This window comes from Globicephala melas, unplaced genomic scaffold, assembly GCF_963455315.2.
Source record: "Globicephala melas unplaced genomic scaffold, mGloMel1.2 SCAFFOLD_214, whole genome shotgun sequence".
NCBI lineage: Eukaryota > Metazoa > Chordata > Mammalia > Artiodactyla > Delphinidae > Globicephala > Globicephala melas.
The window spans coordinates 431,725-441,335 of NW_027207386.1; the positions used below are offsets into that span (position 1 = coordinate 431,725).

The 9,611-nt window shown below is 43.0% G+C and overlaps 1 pseudogene; it reads right to left on the reverse strand.

Moving 5' to 3' along the window:
• The window catches only part of LOC115850462 (centrosomal protein of 78 kDa-like), a 29,914-nt pseudogene extending 20,863 nt beyond the window's left edge, over positions 1-9,051 (reverse strand).
• Positions 9,052-9,611: the final 560 nt, after the last annotated feature.

Here is a 9,611-nt window from a genome sequence, read left to right on the forward strand (position 1 = left end):
GAACAAATGATCATGAATTCTAGTAGTTCTGGGGCTGAACAACCTACTCATTTAATCAAAAGGGATCATCGCAAAAGCACAGGTATTTAAAAATATTACATGAAAGGAAACTATCATGAGTCATTTAAGTGTTGAGTGGACCATCACATTAAAATAACTAGAGTCTTTCAACGCCCCATGACATACAGAAATAGCAAGTCAGACATATGGATCTAACAGCATATGATACAACCCTTACAAACTGTCACTACAGAAGAAGGGACGCCCGGTGTAATTAACCAACTAGCCAAATGAATACAAACAGCCAGTAAAACTCACCAGTAAATCAAATGAATACAAAATAAAACAAAATGTGGTTATTCTCCTATCAGATTAAGCCAAGATTCTGTAAGAGAAGTCTTTAAAATGTCTATATCCTTTTGATCCAAAAGAAATAGTCAGAGATATAGGTAAGGATATATATCAGAGTACTTTTTGTAACTGAAAAACTGGACATACCTTTTATACAAGATCGGATAAGCTATGTGCACTGTGGCATATTCATATAATGGAACACTGAAGGGTCACAAAAAAAATGATGCAGTAAGGCTTCCCTGGTGGCGCACTGGTTGAGAGTCCGTCTGTTGATGCAGGGGACACGGGTTCGTGCCCTGGTCCAGGAAGATCGCACATGCCGCGGAGCGGCTGGGCCCGTGAGCCATTCCCGCTGAGCCTGCACGTCCGGAGCCTGTGCTCCGCAACGGGAGAGGCCACAACAGTGAGAGGCCCGCGTACCACACACACAAAAAAAAGATGCAAATTTACTGACTTGCTAAGATGGTCATACTGAATTAACTGAAAAAAGTTATAAAATTTGGAGTAATCCCACTTGCATAAAAAAGGGAGAGGTACTCATTTTTGTAGTCTTACAGTTTTTTAAAAGTGCTACCAGCCAGTGTTTGTGAGAGGCAGGCTTCATTCACATCCACTCTTGGGGTGGACTACAAATTGGCATAGCCTTTCTGGGTGGTAATTTGGCAATGTGTATGAAAAGTCTTAAAAATATGTCACACTTAGTCATTCCACTTGTAGTACCTTATTCTACAGAAGTAAGCCCGATGGACACAGAGATGTATATACAACGTATTCACATTGTTTCTGACATGGAAAAGCAAACTGTCTCAATCTAATTGCAAAGAACTGATTATAGGACATCAATATGATGGAACACTACATGATACCTCATTAAATGAAAAAAGCAGGAATATGAAATAGCAAGTATACTACAATTCTATTTTTGTAATCCCTAAGTGTACAAATATATTTATAGAAAACAATAAAAAGACTGAGAATATATACACCAAAATGAACAGTGATTATGTCTGGGTGTTAAATTTATAGGTAATTGTTCTCTTGTTACTCTGTATTTTCTGTAAAGAATATATGTAACTCTTAGAGAAAGTTTAAAAGCAACATAAAAGCTATCAGAAAAATGAGGCCTTAAAAAAAGTCCTATCACAACAGTATCATGCCAAAAGCTAAGCATATATTACATTAAAAATTCAGTATTTTCAATTTAAGAATTTACCTCCAAGCCATAAATCCTCACTAAGAGATTCTGCAAAAGCACGAGCACCCAGGTCACCAATGAGCTTGTTGCAGTTCAGAGCGATGCGCCTCAAACCAGGCATACAGTCAAGATCAGGTCTCCTGGAACGAAGACTCTCAGCTCAGGTTTCTTCATGCCTTCTGGTAGTCTGATACTTCAAAGATCTAATGGGACAAAATTAAGATGCTTCAATAAGGAAACAGGACGTGCCTACTGAGCATGGCTTATTATGTCAGAGATTTACACACACACATATCACGCATATGTGCCAGGAGAATCAAGCTGAGAAATTAAACAGTCAGTTCTGCTTTACGAGTCCAGTGACCCACATTCTAGTCGGTCAGTGATTAGATTCCAGCCACTGGATGACCTGTTTTTGAACAGTTATGTAAAGTTGGATAACTCAATTACAGTCTAAGAATTATTTTCCTTATCTTCTAAGTCAGGGAATTGATTCTAAATTCTATCATTGCTGAGGCTCTAAATTTCATCATTCTGTCCTCCAATGGTCTCCAAACACCTGACTGGGCAACCCATAAGAAAACTTTTTAATATGCATCTTATTTTTCAACAAATTATATACACAAAGTTCTATGCATATAATTTAGGTACATTATAAACTACACAGATATTTTTAAATGATACAAAGCTAAATAGGTTCTAATATTTTCTTTTCCTAACTCCTAAGGCATTATTGAATTTTATTTATTTTTAAAAAGTATTTATTTATTTATTTGTTTCTTTGGCTGTGCCGGGTCTTTAGTTGCGGCCTGCCGGATCTTTTAATTATTGCATGTGGGATCTAGTTCCTTGAGCAGGGATCGAACACAGGCCCCCTGCATTGGGAGCACAGAGCGTTAACTGCTGGACCGCCAGGGAAGTCCCAGGCATTATTTTTAAAACTATATTTACAAAATGGATCTTACATGCTACCTAGGGTGTGGACACAAACTTCAGAGGCCTGGACTATGCACAGCCAGTTTGATGTGCCTTGGGAAGATAATGGTTTGACATTTAACCACAAGTCTTGTCTTAAAGACATTCAATTCTTTATATTCATAAAATCAATTTTGGTAACAGGGAACACTGACTTTAAATCAAAAAAGTCTTGTTACATTCTTGAAAACATAAAAGACTCAAAGTGCCTTTGACACTCTAAAAGCAAAATCATTAGTGTCATTTTCCTATTAACAATGGCTTATAAAAGCTCCAAGCAGAAATAACAGCAATCACTTACACAGTGCTTAGCATGTGCCAAGCACTATTTATACAAATGAGTTCATTTAAACCTCACAACGAGGCATAGACGTTAAGTGATTTGTCCATGGTCACTAGCTATGAAAAGGGAGAAAGGGAATTTGAACCTAGGCCATTTGGCTTCGGCACCCAAGTTCTTGACTGTTCTCTACCCGAGGGGTCAATGGACTTGCCCTGTATAGGCTCAAAGAACTTTTCAATTTCTAAAATCTAAATTTAAACATTTCCAGCTTTGTGGGCTATACAGTTTCTGTTGCAACTACTCAACCCCACTGGCGTAGGCTGAAAGTAGCCATAGCTACCATGTAAACAATGGGTTCCACTATGTTCCAAAAAACTTTTTACAAAATCAGGCGACGGGCCGGATCTGGCCCACCAGCCATAGTTTACCTATCCCTGATCTGCACCACCAAACTATTAAAAAGACTTCATGTCAAATTATTAAATAACTTAGGCCTCAATACAGTAATTATAACCACTGTAAAGTTGTTAAGGCATTAGTTTAAAAACTGTATTTACAAGTTGCCGATGTAGTGATGTTTATTAGTTTATAAACTACAGCAGCTAATAGACACTTGACTCATTTAAATCTTGAAGACTATAATTTAGTCTTGAAGACTAAATTAAATCTTGAAGACTATGATAAACTATAATAGTTTCTTCACAGCATCACAATCAATGTTTTCAGTAACTAAAAATACATAGAAGTATTATCATGTATTATATATTAAATCTCCTATTTCTAAAATTAAGTGGACTATCTTTACTAAATGGTAGAATCCCAAACTGAAAACTGGTCTTATTCTTTCAACAAAACGAAAGATGCACTCACAGGTATCAAAAGACAAAAATTAACTGCCATCTGTGTCAATGTATTAATGTGCTTCAATCACATATGTTTTCATGAAAGTTTAAACATAAAATCACCTTTAAGATCCTGTCCACGTAATCTGCTCCCTGCCATGTCAGATTATACCCCGTGAAGTTTACTGTCTTAAGAGTGATAGAGTTCTTTACACCTTGCCAAATAACTAAAAGGAAAAAAAAAACCCACACACACAGTAAGATGAAGAGCCTATACGTTTGTCAATCTTGACTTATTTGCTTTTCTTGAGTCAATTGGAGGTTTACAGCCACATTCTTAAAATCATTAACTACAATCTTCCCAAACAGGTAATTGATGAACTGATGCATTCTAAAGCTTGTCAGTAACAAAGTTATTCCAGTTTACAGCAACAGTTTAATTCTATTTAGATACTAAAACTGAATACACTGGATACTGCAAACTTTCTTCCCAACCACTCAGTAAAGTACTACATACTTTTGAGACAAAGGAAAAAAAAGAAAAACCTAAAGAGCATAAGACTCTTCCGATTTTCAGTTCCAATGATACATGCCAACCTTGATGATCAATCAGCGATTTAAATGTCAACTATAAACCCAGTATTTTATTAGCTGCTATGCAGTATACTAGAGCAATAGAAGAGGGAGGACCTCAAACCCTCTGTTTCCTCAAATTGAAAGGCAGGCTTCCTTACCCCTTCAGACCACTAATGGACACAGGGAACGTACACTAATGTTTCAGGACCCCAATCAAGAATCACCTGCTTTGTGATTAGGTCCATCATACACCCTCACCAACACCACTGAGTTTGCTGCTCCTACGGGACGTTACATATATTTCCTATTTGAACACATACCACAGTGCATTATAATTATGATTGCAGATAGATGTTCTAACAATTTAAAGAGAATGATGACTTTTTTGCTCTTTACATCTTGCTATTTCCCGTCCCATAATATTTCTTGAAGAGAAACCATAAAAATATAAAGAAACACAAAAAACAGGAAATATACAAAACGTGTGGTTTGTGGCTTAACACGAACTTAAGTAAGATTAATTCTGACAGTATCCAGCATGACAAACTTCCATGGTACAAATGAGAATGGACCAAGGTTTGAGCAGGTACAGGAGACAATCCACGCATGCACAACACCAAGAAAAGGTAGACAGACATGGTGTGTAGGAAATCACGAGACCAGTCCGATGGGAAGAGACTTAAACAAGACTGAAACTCACTTTCGAAACCTCCGTCTCCAACTGGACAATTCGCAAGACACAGGTTCACCAAAGTGGCCAAATATTCAATCCCTTTAATGGGGAGGAACAGTTTAAAATTTTATTGCTTTAGTTTGCCCCAAAAGCAACTATCAAAGGTGGGCAGGACACAATGAAGGCTTACTTTTGTTAACATAGTTAAGTCTCTCTCTCTCAGAACTAGCCCACTTAGCTCCAGGTTCCTTAGCGCACCCGATGCACTTACACAGCCTTCATGAGCTTTACACAACTGGAAGGTCACATCTTTATTTCTTATCGCAGGAACACGACTTCTGTAAACTTCATTTCTGTCACAACCTAAAGCAAAAATATTGTAAAATGAGTGGTTTAAACCATACATTTTATCATCATTAAAAAGCACCTAAATAAAAAGAAAAAAAGCATCTGCTCTGTGCTAAGGATTAGAAACGACTCCTGCCCTTAAAGCCTTCATTAAGGAGGAAGATGTATAAAATCAAAATTTCAGTCACATGAGATAAATAAACATAACCTTTATGCACAGAGGTGCCTATGGAGGCAAAAAGTTATATCTAAGTGACAGCTTCATGAGAACCCTTAAGTAGAATCTAGAAAGATGAGGCTATGCAGAGTTGGAGTAGGAGGTGCATTAACTGCAGAGGGAACATCTGTGAAAAGACACTCAAGCCTGACTCCTGCTGGGCACTGTAAATACTTCAGGTGGGGACGACTAAAGGCCAGGGGTCCAAGTGTGAGAAGAGACACAAAGGAAAATAGAGATGCTGGCAGAAGCAAGCCTGGGAGAGAGCATGGCTTTTATCCCACAGGTGATGAGGCCTGGGACTACCACTAGCTGAGTAAGGGTGCCTCCGCTGATTAGAAAAAGGCGCCCCGCTGCTGAAGGACCAATTAGACAAAGGAAGTGATCCCAAAAAGTTCCCCTTCCTCAGGGCCAAAGAACGCCATGACGGGGCTTCCCTGGTGGCGCAGTGGTTGAGAGTCCGCCTGCCGATGCAGGGGACACGGGTTCGTGCCCCGGTCCGGGAAGATCCCACATGCCACGGAGCGGCTAGGTCCGTGAGCCATGGCCGCGGAGCCCGTGCGTGCGGAGCCTATGCTCCGCAACTGGAGAGGTCACAACAGTGAGAGGCCCGCGTACCGCAAAAAAAAAAAAAAAAAAAAGAGCCCCATGAGGCTTGGCCCAGCACAGTTCAGACTACACGCCTCTAGGCAGGGCAAACGCTGCGTGGCTAGTATGCACTAACTCTGTGTGGGCAAGCCATTAGCAGCATTATTTTAAGCATAGCTTTTTATGTTACAAGATCACTCAACCCGAGTAGGCAGATGAACTTAGAGGAGCTGAGCCCAGGAGCTGCGAAACCACCCAGGAGTTTCTGCCATAGTCTGGGCAAAATGTAATATGGATGAAGAAGCAAATTTAAGAGGAGGCCAAAATCTACAAGCTAGCCCCACTGGATTCAAGACATAAAGGAAGTTCAGTGAAGGAACTCTGAAGAGAAAGGGCTCAACAATAAATTTTTGTTACATTCAATGTAAAATATGTGGCAAAATTAAGTACAGTGGCCTTTAAGGTCCCTTCCAGCTCTAATTTCTTTTGATTTCTAACTTATTACTCTGCTTAAGTAAAGTCCCTTCAGAGGTACAGAACAGTTCTTACACCTGAATGGGATGCAAAGAATAATCTGACTTCTGTTCACCAGGGGATGAATTGAACTGTCCTTGCAGGAGAGAGAACAGATGGTGTGAACCCCAGATCCTAGTAAAGGGCCAGGCACACGATAAGTATTCAGCTTTTCGAAAACAAACGAACAATCATTTCCTTTCCTAGATCTTCACACCCTTCCTCTGCTGGCTACTTTCTCTCAGCTTATAAACATCCTCAAATATACCCACTTAAAAACTCTCAGACCTATGACTCTTTGGATATTCTTGTGGATAACCTAAGTCTCTCCCATGCCTTCAAACACCTGTCCTTCCAGAAAGCCCAGATCTGTATCTTGGGCCCAGACCTGGCCCCTCTACCAGGCCCCTCTAAAGCACTGAAGATCAAGTAAGATCCTCTCCCCACCTCCAATCCCTCTCTACTGTGCTCTGTATCTCACAAAAAGATGCAGCCGTAAACTGTCACCCAGGCTTGCTGCCCTCCCTTTTCTAACTGCTCACCAGGCCTCACCCATTCTCTCTCAGATCTGCAAAATCCAGTTCCACCTTTTATAACTTAAGTGGGACCCTTTGATTACAATTCACGCTGCACCCAATCAACTGCCTTCCACATGGAGGTCCCAGTGAGCCTCTAAACCAGAATTCCATTTCACTGTTCTTTGGTGTTTCCCACAGCCTTCAGGATAAACATCCAAACTTCTGACATGACAAACAAGGCCCCTTTCTGTGGGGCCCCACTAGGTTTCCAGTATCAACTCTCATTGCTTTCCCAAACCCTGAGTTCCAGTCCTGTACCTGAGTTTTGCCATATTTTTTTATATTTCTCAAACTTTGACACACACTGCTCCCTCCTGCCACCCCAGGAGCTTCTACATATCCTTAGAAAGGATGGCACCTCCTCCAAGAGCCTACCCTGAACTTTCCCTTCCAAGATTCTGTGCTCTGCAAAGGGGAAAGATGGCGGGGAGGGATACATTAGGAGTTTGGGAATAACATATACACACGACTATATATAAAATAGATAATCAACAAGGACCTACTGCATAGCACAGGGAACTCTACTCCGTATCCTGTAACAAACTGTACGGGAAAAGAATCTGAAAAGGAATGGATATATGTATAACTGAATCACTTTGCTGTACACCTGAAACTAACACAATATTGTAAATCAACTATACTCCAATATAAAATAAAAATTAAATTAAAGAAAAAAGAGATTCTATGCTTTGTAGCACCAGAACTCACTTCTTCCAGAACACTGACTACTGTGCTTGTGTTTACTTGCCACCAGTAGAAGGGGAGCTTACCTAGGGCAGAAGCGTCGTCTCCAGCAGCCCTTGGTTCTGACAACTCATTCAAGTACCAGGATACTTTACACACATAACCTGTTTAATTAATTCTAAGAACCCACAGAAAGAGTGGTTTTTAATGTCATTTTACAAGTGTGGGGATTGTAGCGCAAAAGAAACCTGCCCAGGCCACAGAGAGCATAAGCCCTGGAATTCAAACCCTAAGCTGCCTTCACACTGGTGCTCTTTCCACTATAGGATACTATTGAAAAAAATTTCTTTTTCCTGAGCCCTGTTTGAATGGAAAGGAAATGAAGCTGGGATATATCAATTTCCTAATCGCTTTGGTCTGTACCAGGCAAAGTCATTCAACACACCAGGTAACATCTGTGCAACCATTAACGACGCTCCAAACTGTGCTAAGTGTTCTACATTGTAGAGTCTACAAGCATTAACAGAGTGAGACCTTGTAACCTCCACAGAGAGTGGGTCCTGTTAAGCCCATGCAACAGATGAGAACACTGAGACCTAGAAGCCTTAAAGCACTCGGCCGGGGTCACCGAGCTGGCAGGGGTCCTAAGCCGCACGCCCCGTCTAGTGCACGCACACCCGGGCACTGGGCACCGGTTCTAGTGCCCACCCTCCACCTTGCACCATCTAAAACCCCGCTTCTCAGCGCCCACATGAGGGCCCCTGGAAGCGGGAACTACAAACCTGTCTCGCCAAGCCGTGGCTGGAAGAAACTCTGGATACAGATCACGGGCAGAGGGTGCTCAAGAGCGGCGTCCAGTCAACCCCACGGAGGCGGTCGGCGTTGAAGTCCAGCAGCCCTCCCGCAGGGAAGCGCGACCGGCGGGCAGAGGCAGCGAGTCCTGCAGCGCACACAGCTCCTCACAGCGCCAGAAGTCGGCCACGCTGTCGCGGCGCAGCTTCACCGAGTGATCATGGCCGGAGCGTGGCCTCGGGGACGCTGGCTGCGGACACGATGCCCACAGCCGCCTGGCGGTCCCTGCTCGCCTCCCGGTCCCTCGGGCGCCCACCGCCCGGCGGCTGCGGCGCCGCAGCGTGGGCAGGACCCACGTAGCAGGCGGAAGACGCAGGGCCACGGGCCCCAGATACGCCGGCCCCCTCCATGCCACGACCCCGTGACCCCGCATCGCCGGCTGTTGGCGCCGGCCTCAACGCCCCGCGAGACGCGGCGCGGCGGTTTAAACTTCCGGGCGGGACCTTGGGGGCGGGGCTCGAGGACGTCAGCGCACGCCCTGTGCGCCAGCACGCAGCCCCGTCTCCCAAGGGGACCCGGCTTGAGGAGCAGTGGTGGAAGCTTCGAGACTAGGACGGCGCGAAAGGTAGGCGGTGTGGAGAATTTGGGGTTTCGAAAACGCGTTTGCTGACTGATCCAAACAAAAGTGAGACATGATTGTATCAGCGCATTTTAAAAGTAAACTCCCACTAAGTGTCTGTGCTCGCGCCGCCCAGGAGAGAGTGTGCACTTCGTGAGGGACACAGGAAAGGCTGAGTGAACGTTTGCCTGTGGTCCGTTACCTGGTGCGCGGGTGTGTGAATTTCTGCGGAGAGCCCTTAATTTCTGTAGTTTCTGCTGACTTGACACGGTGGTTGGCAAACGGTGACGTGTTCCGTGCATTCAGGACATGATCGTGGTTACTAATAATCACTTTGTTTATTTATTTGTACTGACAACCCCGAGAATTTACTA